The sequence below is a fragment of the Scyliorhinus canicula genome, chromosome 20 (assembly GCF_902713615.1).
Source record: "Scyliorhinus canicula chromosome 20, sScyCan1.1, whole genome shotgun sequence".
NCBI classification, from domain to species: domain Eukaryota; kingdom Metazoa; phylum Chordata; class Chondrichthyes; order Carcharhiniformes; family Scyliorhinidae; genus Scyliorhinus; species Scyliorhinus canicula.
The window spans coordinates 93989470-94005103 of NC_052165.1; positions in this window are offsets into that span (position 1 = coordinate 93989470).

The window sequence follows — 15634 nt, forward strand, 5'->3', positions numbered from 1 at the left end:
GAGCGTTTGATGGGGACAGTGTAGAGGGAACTTTACTCTGTATCTAACCCCGTGCTGTACCTGTCCTGGGAGTGTTTGATGAGGACAGTGCAGAGGGAGCTTTACTCTGTATCTAACCCCGTGCTGTACCTGCCCTGGGAGTGTTTGATGAGGACGGTGTAGAGGGAGCTTTACTCTGTATCTAACCCCGTGCTGTACCTGTCCTGGGAGTGTTTGATGGGGACAGTGTAGAGGGAGCTTTACTCTGTATCTAACCCCGTGCTGTACCTGTCCTGGGAGTGTTTGATGAGGACAGTGCAGAGGGAGCTTTACTCTGTATCTAACCCCGTGCTGTACCTGTCCTGGGAGTGTTTGATGGGGACAGTGTAGAGGGAGCTTTACTCTGTATCTAACCCCATGCTGTACCTGTCTGGGAGTGTCTGATGGGGACAGTGTAGAGGGAGCTTTACTCTGTATCTAACCCCGTGCTGTACCTGTCCTGGGAGCGTTTGATGGGGACAGTGTAGAGGGAGCTTTACTCTGTGTGTAACCCCGTGCTATACCTGTCCTGGGAGTGTTTGACGGGGACAGTGGAAAGGAAGCTTTACTCTGTATCTAACCCCGTGCTGTACCCGTCCTGGGAGTGTTTGATGTGGACAGTGTAGAGGGAGCTTTACTCTGTATCTAACCCCGTGCTGTACCCTGTCCTGGGAGTGTTTGATGGGGACAGTGTAGAGGGAGCTTTACTCTGTATCTAACCCCGTGCTGTACCTGTCCTGGGAAGTGTTTGATGGGGACAGTGCAGAGGGAGCTTTACTCTGTATCTAACCCCGTGCTGTACCTGTCCTGGGAGTGTTTGATGGGGACAGTGTAGAGGGAGCTTTACTCTGTATCTAACCCCGTGCTGTACCTGCCCTGGGAGTGTTTGATGGGACAGTGTAGAGGGAGCTTTACTCTGTATCTAACCCTGTGCTGTACCTGTCCCTGGGAGTGTTTGATGGGGACAGTGTAGAGGGAGCTTTACTCTGTATCTAACCCTGTGCTGTACCTGCCCTGGGAGTGTTTGATGGGGACAGTGTAGAGGGAGCTTTACTCTGTATCTAACCCCGTGCTGTACCTGTCCTGGGAGTGTTTGATGGGGACAGTGCAGAGGGAGCTTTACTCTGTATCTAACCCCGTGCTGTCCCTGTCTGGGAGTGTCTGATGGGGACAGTGTAGAGGGAGCTTTACTCTGTATCTAACCCCGTGCTGTACCTGTCCTGGGAGCGTTTGATGGGGACAGTGTAGAGGGAACTTTACTCTGTATCTAACCCCGTGCTGTACCTGTCCTGGGAGTGTTTGATGAGGACAGTGCAGAGGGAGCTTTACTCTGTATCTAACCCCATGCTGTACCTGTCCTGGGAGTGTTTGATGGGGACAGTGCAGAGGGAGCTTTACTCTTTATCTAACCCCGTGCTGTACCTGTCCTGGGAGTGTTTGATGGGGACAGTGTAGAGGGAGCTTTACTCTGTATCTAACCCTGTGCTGTACCTGCCCTGGGAGTATTTGATGGGGACAGTGTAGAGGGAGCTTTACTCTGTATCTAACCCTGTGCTGTACCTGCCCTGGGAGTGTTTGATGAGGACGGTGTAGAGGGAGCTTTACTCTGTATCTAACCCCGTGCTGTACCTGTCCTGGGAGTGTTTGATGGGGACAGTGTAGAGGGAGCTTTACTCTGTATCTAACCCCGTGCTGTACCTGTCCTGGGAGTGTTTGATGGGGACAGTGCAGAGGGAGCTTTACTCTGTATCTAACCCCGTGCTGTCCCTGTCCTGGGAGTGTTTGATGGGGACTGTGTATAGGGAGCTTTACTCTGTATCTAACCCCGTGCTGTACCTGTCCTGGGATTGTTTGATGGGGACAGTGTTGAGGGAGCTTTACTCTGTATCTAACCCCGTGCTGTACCTGTCCTGGGAGAGTTTGATGGGGACAGTGTAGAGGGAGCTTTACTCTGTATCTAACCCCGTGCTGTACCTGTCCTGGGAGTGTTTGATGGGGACTGTGTATAGGGAGCTTTACTCTGTATCTAACCCTGTGCTGTACCTGCCCTGGGAGTGTTTGATGGGGACAGTGTAGAGGGAGCTTTACTCTGTATCTAACCCCGTGCTGTACCTGTCCTGGGAATGTTTGATGGGGACAGTGTAGACGGAGCTTTACTCTGTACCTAACCCCATGCTGTACCTGTCCTGGGAGTGTTTGATGGGGACAGTGTGGAGGGAGCTTTACTCTGTATCTAACTCCGTGCTGTACCTGTCCTGGGAGTGTTTGATGGGGACAGTGTAGAGGGAGCTTTACTCTGTATCTAACCCCGTACTGTACCTGTCCTGGGAGTGTTTGATTGGGACAGTGTAGAGGGAGCTTTACTCTGTGTCTAACCCCGTGCTGTACCTGTCCTGGGAGTGTTTGATGGGGACAGTGTAGAGGGAGCTTTACTCTGTATCTAACCCCGTGCTGTACCTGTCCTGGGAGTGTTTGATGGGGACAGTGTAGAGGGAGCTTTACTCTGTATCTAACCCTGTGCTGTACGTTATTTCTGCTCAGCCTGCAATGAGTGTTGTGAAGGACGTAGGCAGCGGAATCTCACAGCTCCTTCCACTGTCTGCTGAAAGTGAAATGTCGATGAGATCAGCCAGTTTGTGGGAGGTGACCAGGAATCATTGAGACATTATCCAGCACCTTTCATCGTTGAACTCTTATCGACAGCCAACATGAAGTAAATGTTTTGAACTGTCATCTAATGCTTGAAGAGATTTGGGTTTGATTGCCGTTCTGGCAGTCTGATCACAGGGAGTGAATCAGTGCCTTGTACGCGCTGTTTGAACACATTGTTTCTGGGGTTGGGGGCTGGATGTCTACAACAACAACCCACATTTGCGTTGCCCCTTCAGCACGATACATCATCACAAGACAATTCATGGACACCTTAACAGCCTCCCTCCCCACCCTCCCCAGCCACACCTCTGGAGACGGCTGGAGACAGTCCTCAAACAAAGCTTGGTGTTACGAAGAACATTTTATGAGAAGAGAGAGAGACTGAGAGAGAGAGACTGAGAGAGAGAGAGAGAGACTGAGAGAGAGAGCGAGAGACTGTGGGAGAGAGAGACTGAGAGAGAGAGAGACTGAGAGAGAGAGAGACTGAGAGAGAGAGAGACTGAGAGAGAGAGAGACAGAGAGAGAGAGAGAGAGAGACACAGAGAGAGGGACAGAGAGAGAGAGACACAGAGAGAGAGACACAGAGAGAGAGACACACAGAGAGAGACACACACACAGACACAGAGCGACTGAGGGAGATGCAGAGAAGCAGAGAGAGAGACAGAACCAGAGACAGAGACAGAGCGAGAGTGGGAGCAGGAGAGGAGAGGAGAGAGAGAGCAGAGCCAGACTGAGAGACAGAGACTGAGGGAGAGAGACAAAGACAGAGAGATAGAGAGACAAACAGACAGACAGAGAGAAAAAAACAGAGAGACAAAGAGAGAGACAGAGAGAGAGAGGTTTCTATGAGATCCCCACTCAATCTTCTGAACTTCGGTGAATACAATCCTAACCGATTTAATCTCTCCTCGTACGTCAGTCCTGCAACCCCAGGAATCAGCCTGGTAAACCTTCCCTGCTCTCCCTCCAGAGCAAGAACATCCTTCCTCAGATAAGGAGACCAAAACTGCGCACAATACTCCAGGTGTGGCCTCTTGTTATGGTGGCCAACGCACTATGTGCCTTCTTTACCGCCTGCTGTACCTGCATGCTTACCTTCAGCGACTGGTGTACGAGGACACCCAGGTCTCATTGCACATTCCCCTCTCCTAAACTGATGGCCATTGGGATAATAATCTGCCTTCACGTTTTTGCGACCAAAGTGGAGAACCTCACATTCATCCAGATTATACTGCATCTGCCATTCATTCACCCAGTCACTCAACTTGTCCAAATCCCATGGAAGGATCTCTGCATCCTCCTCACAACTCACCCTCCCACCCAGATTTGTGTCATCTGCAAATTTGGAGATATTACATTTTGTTCCCTCATCTAAATCATGAATATATATATTGTGACTAGCTGGGGTCCCAGCACCGATCCCTGTGGTACCTCACTCGTCACTTCCATGCCAATTTGAACAAGACGCGTTAATTCCTGCACTTTGTTTCCTGTCTGCCAACCAGTTTTCTATCCATCTCAATACCTCAATACACTGCCCCCAATCCCATGCGCTTTAATTTTACACAATAATCTCTTATGAGGGACTTTGTCAAAATCCTTCTGAAAGTCCAAATATATCACATCGACTGGCTCCCCCTCATCTACTCTACTAGTTACATCCTCGAAGAATTTCAGTGGATTTGTCCAGCGTGATTTCCTCTTCATAAATCCATGTCCGACCCTGCCACTGTTTTCGAAGTGCTCGGCTATAAAATCTTTGATTATGGATTCCAGAACTTTCCCCACTACCGACGTCAGGCTGACTGGTCTAGAATTCCCTGCTTTCCCTCTACTTCCCTTTTTAAATAGCTGATTTACATTAATAATAATAATCATCGTTATTATTGTCACAAGTAGTCTTAAATTAACATTGCAATGAAGTTACTGTGAAAAACCCCTAGTCGCCACACTCCGGCGCCTGTTCGGGTACACGGAGGGAGAATTCAGAATGGCCAATTCACTGAAAATCACGTCTTTCGGAACTTGTGGGAGGAAACCGGAGCACCCGGAGGAAACCCACGCAGACACGGGGAGAACGTGCAGACTCCGTACAGACAGTGACCCAGCGGGGAATCGAACCCGGGACCCTGGCACTGTGAAGCAACGGTGATAACCACTGTGCTACCATGCAGCCCATTTGCTGCCTTCCAGTCTGCAGGGACTGTTCCAGAGTCTATAGAATCCTGGATGATGACCACCAATACGCCCACTACTTCTGGAGCCACTTCCTTCAGTACCCCGGGATGCAGATTATCAGGCTCTGGGGATTTATCAATTTCCCCAACACCATTTCTCTACTAATGTTGATCTCCCTCAGTTCCTCCCTCCGACTAAATATTTCATTCTCCAACATTTCTGGTCTCTGATTTGTGTCCTCGTTTGTGAAGACAGAACCAAAGTATGTGTTTAGTTACTCAGCCATTTCTTTTTTAAAAAATATTTTTATTCTCCTTTTTCACATTTTCTCCTGAATTTACACCCACCAACAACAAACAATAATCAGCAACAAATATGTCAAACCCCATAACAATAACAACGATCCCATCCTCCCACCAACCCCCAAACATTAGCTCACATGTTTACATTAACAAATAACATAAAGGAATCAGGGATTATCCATAGTCATCCTTAATATACACATCCCCCCCCACGCACATCCCCCTCCCAACTAATGTTCGATGTTATCCAGTTCTTGAAAGTGCATGATAAATAGTGCCCATGAATTGTAGAACCCCTCCGAGCTTCCCCTCAGTTCAAACTTAACCTTCTCAAGGGTCAAGTATTCCAGCAGGTCCCCCCGCCCCGCCAGGGCACAGGGTGGAGAGGCTGCCCTCCATCCCAGCAGGTCCCCTCGCCACGCCAGGGCACAGGGTGGAGAGGCTGCCCTCCATCCCAGCAGGTCCCCCCGCCCCGCCAGGGCACAGGGTGGAGAGGCTGCCCTCCATCCCAGCAGGTCCCCCCGCCCCGCCAGGGTACAGGGTGGAGAGGCTGCTCTCCATCCCAGCAGGTCCCCCCGCCCCGCCAGGGCACAGGGTGGAGAGGCTGCCCTCCATCCCAGCAGGTCCCCCCGCCCCGCCAGGGCACAGGGTGGAGAGGCTGCCCTCCATCCCAGCAGGTCCCCCCGCCACGCCAGGGCACAGGGTGGAGAGGCTGCTCTCCATCCCAGCAGGTCCCCCCCGCCACGCCAGGGCACAGGGTGGAGAGGCTGCCCTCCATCCCAGCAGGTCCCCCCGCCCCGCCAGGGCACAGGGTGGAGAGGCTGCCCTCCATCCCAGCAGGTCCCCCCGCCACGCCAGGGCACAGGGTGGAGAGGCTGCTCTCCATCCCAGCAGGTCCCCCCGCCCCACCAGGGCACAGGGTGGAGAGGCTGCTCTCCATCCCAGCAGGTACCCCCGCCCCGCCAGGGCACAGGGTGGAGAGGCTGCCCTCCATCCCAGCAGGTCCCCCCGCCCCGCCAGGGCACAGGGTGGAGAGGCTGCTCTCCATCCCAGCAGGTCCCCCCATCACGCCAGGGCACAGGGTGGAGAGGCTGCCCTCCATCCCAGCAGGTCCCCCCGCCCCGCCAGGGCACAGGGTGGAGAGGCTGCTCTCCATCCCAGCAGGTCCCCCCGCCCCGCCAGGGCACAGGGTGGAGAGGCTGCCCTCCATCCCAGCAGGTCCCCCCGCCCCGCCAGGGCACAGGGTGGAGAGGCTGCTCTCCATCCCAGCAGGTCCCCCCGCCCCGCCAGGGCACAGGGTGGAGAGGCCGCTCTCCATCCCAGCAGGTCCCCCCGCCCCGCCAGGGCACAGGGTGGAGAGGCTGCTCTCCATCCCAGCAGGATCCGCCCGGGCGATCAACGAGGCGAAGGCTATGATATCTGCCTCTGCACCCTGGCTGGTCCGACACCCCGGATATGGCCTCATGGGGACCCGGGTCCAGCTTCACATGCACCACCTTGGAAATTACCCTAAACACTTCCTTCCAGTAATCCCCCAGCTTTGGACAGGACCAGAACATATGAACGTGATTAGTGCCCGCCCCCCCCCAACGTTCCCACACCTCTTCTACCCCTTCACAGAATCGGCTCATCCTCGCCCTCGTGAGGTGTGCCCTGTACACCACCTTCAGCTGTATCAGCCCCAACCTCGCACACGAGGTGGAGGCATTCACTCTCCGGAGCACCTCAGACCAGACTCCCTCCTCTAGAACCTCTCCCAACTCTTCCTCCCACTTTGCTTTGATCCCCTCCAGTGATGCCTTATCCTTTTCCAACATAGCTCCGTATACCGCTGACACTGTCCCCTTCTCCAGTCCCCTTGCCGCCAGCATCTCCTCCAACAACGTGGAGGCCGGTTCCTCCGGGAAGCTCTGTACCTCCGTCCTGGCAAAGTCCCGAACCTGCATATACCTAAACACTTCTCCCTGCTCCAGCCCATACTTCGCTTCCAGCTCCCTCAATCCTGCAAATCGACCCCGAGGAAACAAATCTTTTAGAGTCTTAATCCCCTTCTCTTCCCATTTCCGAAAGCTTCCATCCCACCTCCCTGGCTCAAATCTGTGGTTCCCCCGGATCGGCATTTCCCTAGACCCAGCCCCCAACCTGAAGTGTTGGCGAAACTACCTCCAGATTCTCAATGAGGCTATTACTACCGGACTCCCTGAGTATTTCCCCGGAGCTATCGGGAGCGGGGCTGTTGCTAGTGCTTTCAATCCCGACCTCCTGCACAAACTCTCCTCCATTCTGACCCACTGGGAATCAACCCCTCTGACCCAGCTCCGCACCTTCTCTACATTCACCGCCCAGTAATAATACATCAGGTTCGGGAGACCCAAACCCCCTGCCTGCCTTCCCCTCTGTAGCAGCACCTTTCTAACTCTGGCCACCTTCCCTCCCCATATGAACAAGGCAATCCTTCCCTCAATCTCCCTGAAAAAAGCCTTTGGCAGGAAAATCGGTAGGCACTGAAAAATAAACAGGAATCGCGGCAACACATTTATTTTAACCGCCTGTACCCGACCCGCCAGTGACAGAGGGAGACCATCCCACCTCGCCAGGTCGGCTTTCACTCTCCCCACCCAACTAGTGATGTTGTATCTGCGAAGCCTCCCCCACTCCCGGGCAACCTGCACCCCCAAATACCTAAAGTGGGTCCCTGCCCTATGGAATGGCAGCCCCCCCCCCCCTCTCCCCCCCCCCCCCCCCCCCCCCACCCCACCCATGCCCCCACCCCCGGCCGAGACACCACAAAATACTCATTCTTGTCCAAGTTCAGTTTGTACCCAGAGAAAGACCCAAATACCTGCAGCAACTCCAATATTCCTCCTATCGACGCACTCGGCTCCGACACATACAGCAGCAAGTCGTCGGCATATAAGGACACCCTATGCTCTATCCCCTCCCCCCCCCCCCCCCTCACTATTCCTTTCCACGCTCCCGAACTTCTTAATGCGATGGCCAACGGCTCAATCGCAAGTGCAAACAGCAGGGGGGACATAGGACATCCCCAGGGCCGGCTCAAGGCACCCTCAACTCGGGCAGTCGCCCGGGGCGCCATGTGCTAGGGGGCGCCAGAGACTCTGGTCCCGCGCATGCGCAGTTGGGCCGGTGCCAACCAGCGCATGCGCGGTGGCCGCCCTCCCCCAGGGCGGCCCCCCCCCCCCGTCCGCCCCCTCAGTCCGACCCCCGCTCGGTCCGCTCCCCCCCCCCTCGGGTCCGCCCCCCCGCCCCCCCTTCTCGGGTCCGCCCCCCCCCCCTTCTCGGGTCCGCCCCCCCCCATGGGTCCGCCCGCCCGTTGTAGGGAGGTGGAGGAGGTTACAGAGATAGGGAGGGTTGTAGGGGCTGGAGGAGGTTACAGAGATAGGGAGGGTTGTAGGGAGTGGAGGAGGTTACAGAGATAGGGAGGGTTGTCGGGGCTGAAGGAGGTTACAGAGATAGGGAAGGTTGTAGGGGCTGGAGGAGGTTACAGAGATAGGGAGGGTTGTCGGGGCTGAAGGAGGTTACAGAGATAGGGAGGGTTGTAGGGAGTGGAGGAGGTTACAGAGATAGGGATGGTTGTAGGGGCTGGAGGAGGTTACAGAGATAGGGAGGGTTGAAGGGAGTGGAGGAGGTTACAGAGGGTTGTAGGGGCTGGAGGACGTTACAGAGATAGGGAGGGTTGTAGGGAGTGGAGGAGGTTACAGAGATAGTGAGGGTTGTAGGGAGTGGAGGAGGTTACAGAGATAGGGCGGGTTGTCGGGGCTGGAGGAGGTTACAGAGATAGGGAGGGGTGTAGGGGCTGGAGGAGGTTACAGAGATAGGGAGGGTTGTAGGGGCTGGAGGAGGTTACAGAGATAGGGAGGGTTGTCGGGGCTGGAGGAGGTTACAGAGATAGGGAGGGTTGTCGGGGCTGGAGGAGGTTACAGAGATAGGGAGGGTTGTAGGGAGGTGGAGTAGGTTACAGAGATAGGGCGGGTTGTAGGGAGTGGAGGCGGTTACAGAGATAGGGCGGGTTGTAGGGAGTGGAGGCGGTTACAGAGATAGGGCGGGTTGAAGGGAGTGGAGGTGGTTACAGAGATAGGGCGGGTTGTAGGGAGTGGAGGTGGTTACAGAGATAGGGCGGGTTGTAGGGAGTGGAGTAGGTTACAGAGATAGGGCAGGATGAAGGGAGTGGAGGAGGTTACAGAGATGGGGGCGGATGGAGTGAGGTCCATGGGGGAGGATTATTTGAACAATTATGACAATTTTAAAATGGAGGCCTGGGTTAGCGAGCGAGGCCAGCGGTGGGCGAGGGATGTGCTCAGTCATGGGCGGGTACAGGGGCAGCAGAGTTTTGGATGGGGTGAACTTTACGGAGGGTAGAATGTGGTGCGAGATTGCCGAGATGAAAGGCCTCCAAACTAATGCATTTCTGAATCAGAGAGAGATAGTTACAGATGGGGGAGGCAGGGTTGGGAAGGCTGGGGGGTTGTGATGTTTGATGGGAACCGCAACGTTGGGGGCGAATGGGAGGGGTGGGGGTTGGGGGCTGCTGACTGCGTTTCAAGGCCTCTCTGCAGACAGGCCCCATCCTCGCTTGGCTAGAGGTCAAAGGGTGACTGCCCACTCCTTGCAGAACACACACTGCCCCCGATTGTGCCTGTGATCGGACCCAAGCTCAGGACAGATTGCGGAAGATATTCTGGCCTGTGAGAGGCCCCCAGACCTCGATTCCTATCTGGGCCATTTCAGTATTAATGGCCTGGAAACAATGGAGTGTTTCACTGCTCTCCGGCCAGGCCATTCATCTTGAAAACAAGGGGAGGGCCCATTACCTCATCAATAAGCCTTTGAGATAAGGGAATTTGAGATAAGTTAAACTTTAAAGAAACGCTCACTCCTCCCTTCCCCCCACAATAACTCAACAGGGTTTACACCACAACACAGACACAAGATAGAGACAAGAACCTCAGTCCACACAGAGTGCGTTTGAGTGTGAGTGTTTGAGTGTGTGTGAGTGCATGTTGTGCGTGTAAGGGTGTGTGTTTGAGTGTGAGTGTTTGAGTGTGTGTGAGTGCATGTTGTGCGTGTAAGGGTGTGTGTTTGAGTGTGAGTGTTTGAGTGTGTGTGAGTGCATGTTGTGTGCATAAGAGTGTGTGTGGGTGTGTATTTGTGAGTTTGTGTGTATGTGTGCGTGAGTGTGGGGGGGGGTGTCTGTGAGTGTCGGGGGGTGTGTATATCTTCGTGTGGGTGTCTGTGTCTTTGTGAGTATGGGTGTGTGAGTGGGTGTGTCTGTGACTGTGGGTGAATATGTGTGTGTGTGTTTTGAGTGGGGGTGTGTGCGAGAGTGTGTGTGTGTGTGAGTGTCTGCGTGAGGGACGCCATCAGTGTCCCTGCTGATTTCATCTGTGGGAAGTGCATCCAACTCCAGCTCCTCAAAAACCGTGTTAGGGACCTGGAGCTTGAGCTGGATGAACTTCGGATCATTCGGGAGGCAGAGGGGGTCATAGATAGGAGCTTCAGGGAAGTAGTTACACCAAAGACTGGAGATAGATGGGTAACTGTAAGAGGGACTGGGAAGAAGCAGTCAGTGCAGGGACCCCCTGCGGTCGTTCCCCTGAGTAACAAGTATACTGTTTTGGATACTTGTGGGGGGGATGACTTACCAGGAGTAAGCCATGGGGTACGGGCCTCTGGCACGGAGTCTGTCCCTGTTGCTCAGAAGGGAAGGGGGAAAGGAGTAGAACATTAGTAATTGGGGACTCAATAGTCAGGGGCACAGATAGGAGATTTTGTGGGAGCGAGAGAGACTCACGTTTGGTATGTTGCCTCCCAGGTGCAAGGGTACGTGATGTCTCGGATCGTGTTTTCCGGGTCCTTAAGGGGGAGGGGAGCAGCCGCAAGTCGTAGTCCACATTGGCACTAACGACATAGGTAGGAAAGGGGACAAGGATGTCAGGCAGGCCTTTAGGGAGCTAGGATGGAAGCTCAGAGCGAGAACAAACAGAGTTGTTATCTCTGGGTTGTTGCCCGTGCCACGTGATAATGAGATCAGGAATAGGGAGAGAGAGCAATTAAACACGTGGCTACAGGGATGGTGCAGGCGGGAGGGATTCAGATTTCTGGATAACTGGGACTCTTTCTGGGGAAGGTGGGACCTCTATAGACAGGATGGTCTACATCTGAACCTGAGGGGCACCAATATCCTGGGGGGGAGATTTGTTAGTGCTCTTTGGGGGGGTTTAAACTAATTCAGCAGGGGCATGGGAACCTGGATTGTAGTTTTGGGGTACGGGAGATTGAGAGTATAGAGGTCAGCAGCACAGATTTGACTTCGCAGGAGGGTGCCAGTGTTCAGGTAGGTGGTTTGAAGTGTGTCTACTTCAATGCCAGGAGTATACGAAATAAGGTAGGGGAACTGGCAGCATGGGTTGGTACCTGGGACTTCGATGTTGTGGCCATTTCAGAGACATGGATAGAGCAGGGACAGGAATGGTTGTTGCAGGTTCCGGGGTTTAGGTGTTTTAGTAAGCTCAGAGAAGGGGGCAAAAGAGGGGGAGGTGTGGCGCTGCTAGTCAAGGACAGTATTATGGTGGCGGAAAGGATGCTAGATGGGGACTCTTCTTCTGAGGTAGTATGGGCTGAGGTTAGAAACAGGAAAGGAGAGGTCACCCTGTTGGGAGTTTTCTATAGGCCACCTAATAGTTCTAGGGATGTAGAGGAAAGGATGGCGAAGATGATTCTGGAAAAGAGCGAAAAGTAACAGGGTAGTTGTTATGGGAGACTTTAACTTTCCAAATATTGACTGGAAAAGATATAGTTTGAGTACATTAGATGGGTCGTTCTTTGTACAATGTGTGCAGGAGGGTTTCCTGACACAATATGTTGACAGGCCAACAAGAGGCGAGGCCACATTGGATTTGGTTTTGGGTAATGAACCAGGCCAGGTGTTAGATCTGGAGGTAGGTGAGCACTTTGGAAACAGTGACCACAATTCGGTGACCTTTACGTTAGTGATGGAAAGGGATAAGTATACCCCGCAGGGCAAGAGTTATAGCTGGGGGAAGGGCAATTATGATGCCATTAGACATGACTTAGGATGTGTAGGTTGGAGAAGTAGGCTGCAAGGGTTGGGCACACAGGATATGTGGAGCTTGTTCAAGGAACAGCTATTGCGTGTTCTTGATAAGTACGTACCAGTCAGGCAGGGAGGAAGGGGTCGAGCGAGGGAACCGTGGTTTACCAAAGAAGTGGAATCTCTTGTTAAGAGGAAGAAGGAGGCCTATGTGAAGATGAGGCGTGAAGTTTCAGTTGGGGCGCTTGATAGTTACAAGGAAGCGAGGAAGGATCTAAAGAGAGAGCTAAGACGAGCAAGGAGGGGACATGAGAAGTCTTTGGCAGGTAGGATCAAGGAAAACCCAAAAGCTTTCTATTGGTTTGTCAGGAATAAAAGAATGACTAGGGTAAGAGTAGGGCCAGTCAAGGACAGTGGTGGGAAGTTGTGTGTGGAGGCTGAGGAGATAAGCGAGATACTAAATGAATACTTTTCGTCAGTATTCAATCAGGAAAAAGATAATATTGTGGAGGAGAATGCTGAGACCCAGGCTATTAGAATAGATGGCATTGAGGTGCGTAGGGAAGAAGTGTTGGCAATTCTGGACAAGGTGAAAATAGATAAGTCCCCGGGGCCTGATGGGATTTATCCTAGGATTCTCTGGGAAGCCAGGGAAGAGATTGTTGAGCCTTTGGCTTTGATTTTTAGGTCATCATTGGCTACAGGAATAGTGCCAGAGGACTGGAGGATAGCAAATGTGGTCCCTTTGTTCAAGAAGGGGAGTAGAGATAACCCCGGTAACTATAGGCCGGTGAGCCTAACGTCTGTGGTGGGTAAAGTCTTGGAGAGGATTATAAAAGACACGATTTATAATCATCTAGATAGGAATAATATGATTAGGGACAGTCAGCATGGTTTTGTGAAGGGTAGGTCATGCCTCACAAACCTTATCGAGTTCTTTGAGAAGGTGACTGAACAGGTAGACGAGGGTAGAGCAGTTGATGTGGTGTATATGGATTTCAGTAAAGCGTTTGATAAGGTTCCCCACGGTCGGCTATTGCAGAGAATACGGAGGCTGGGGATTGAGGGTGATTTAGAGATGTGGATCAGAAATTGGCTAGTTGAAAGAAGACAGAGAGTGGTAGTTGATGGGATATGTTCAGAATGGAGTTCAGTTACGAGTGGCGTACCACAAGGATCTGTTCTGGGGCCGTTGCTGTTTGTCATTTTTATAAATGACCTAGAGGAGGGCGCAGAAGGATGGGTGAGTAAATTTGCAGACGACACTAAAGTCGGTGGAGTTGTAGACAGTGCGGAAGGATGTTGCAGGTTACAGAGGGACATAGATAAGCTGCAGAGCTGGGCTGAGAGGTGGCAAATGGAGTTTAATGTGGAGAAGTGTGAGGTGATTCACTTTGGAAAGAATAACAGAAATGCGGAATATTTGGCTAATGGTAAAATTCTTGGTAGTGTGGATGAGCAGAGGGATCTCGGTGTCCATGTACATAGATCCCTGAAAGTTGCCACCCAGGTTGATAGGGTTGTGAAGAAGGCCTATGGTGTGTTGGCCTTTATTGGTAGAGGGATTGAGTTCCGGAGCCATGAGGTCATGTTGCAGTTGTACAAAACTCTAGTACGGCTGCATTTGGAGTATTGCGTACAGTTCTGGTCGCCTCATTATTGGAAGGACGTGGAAGCTTTGGAACGGGTGCAGAGGAGATTTACCAGGATGTTGCCTGGTATGGAGGGAAAATCTTATGAGGAAAGGCTGATGGACTTGAGGTTGTTTTCGTTAGAGAGAAGAAGGTTAAGAGGTGACTTAATAGAGGCATACAAAATGATCAGAGGGTTAGATAGGGTGGACAGCGAGAGCCTTCTCCCGCGGATGGAGGTGGCTAGCACGAGTGGACATAGCCTTAAATTGAGGGGTAATAGATATAGGACAGAGGTCAGAGGTGGGTTTTTTACGCAAAGAGTGGTGAGGCCGTGGAATGCCCTACCTGCAACACTAGTGAACTCGCCAACATTGAGGGCATTTAAAAGTTTATTGGATAAGCATATGGATGATAAGGGCATAGTGTAGGTTAGATGGCCTTTAGTTTTTTCCATGTCGGTGCAACATCGAGGGCCGAAGGGCCTGTACTGCGCTGTATCGTTCTATGTTCTATGTGTGTGTGAATGTGGGGGTGTATGTGTGTGTGCGTGCGCGAGTGTGGATGTGGGCGATTGTGTGAGTGTTTGAGTGTGTGGGTGCGTGTGTGTTAGTGCATGTGCGTGAATGTGTGAGAGAGTGTGAGTGTGTGTGTGGATGTGTGTGAGTGTGACAGAGTGTGTGTTAGTGTGTGTGTGAGAGCATGTGTGTGTGAGTATGTGTGTGAGTATGAAGTGTGAGTGGGTGTGTGTGTGAGTGGGTGTGAGAGTGTGTGTGACTGTGTGTGTGCGGGCGTGATTGTGTGTGGGTGGGTGTGAGTGTGCGTTGTGACACAGCTCCACCCTCCCCTCAACAAATCAACTAGATTTCACAATATCCGTTTATAAACAATCTGCAGTGGTCAGTGGAAACAAATTGCAGCATTATAGAAATTACCAAGATCAAACATTGCCCTGGAATAACCTTCACACATTAGCTAGCTCCCTCAATAATGGCCCTCTGACAGTGCAGGAGTCCCTCAGTACTGACCCTCTGACAGTGCGGCGCTCCCTCAATAATGGCCCTCTGACAGTGCAGGAGTCCCTCAGTACTGACCCTCTGACAGTGCGGCACTCCCTCAATAATGGCCCTCTGACAGTGCAGGAGTCCCTCAGTACTGACCCTCTGACAGAGCGGCACTCCCTCAGTACTGACCCTCTGACAGTGCGGCGCTCCCTCAGTACTGACCCTCTGACAGTGCAGCACTCCCTCAGTACTGACCCTCTGACAGTGCGGCGCTCCCTCAGTACTGGCCCTCTGACAGTGCGGCGCTCCCTCAGTACTGACCCTCTGACAGTGTAGCACTCCCTCAGCACTGACCCTCTGACAGTGCGGCACTCCCTCAGTACTGACCCTCTGACAGTGCGGCACTCCCTCAGTACTGACCCTCTGACAGTGCGGCACTCCCTCAGTACTGACCCTCTGACAGTGCAGCACTCCCTCAGTACTGTCCCTCTGACAGTGCAGCACTCCCTCGGTACTGACCCTCTGACAGTGCGGCGCTCCCTCAGTACTGACCCTCTGACAGTGCGGCACTCCCTCAGTACTGACCCTCTGACAGTGCAGGAGTCCCTCAGTACTGACCCTCTGACAGTGCGGCGCTCCCTCAGTACTGACCCTCTGACAGTGCAGCTCTCCCTCAGCACTGACCCTCTGACAGTGCGGCACTCCCTCAGTACTGACCCTCTGACAGTGCGGCGCTCCCTCAGTACTGACCCTCTGACAATGCGGCGCTCCCTCAGT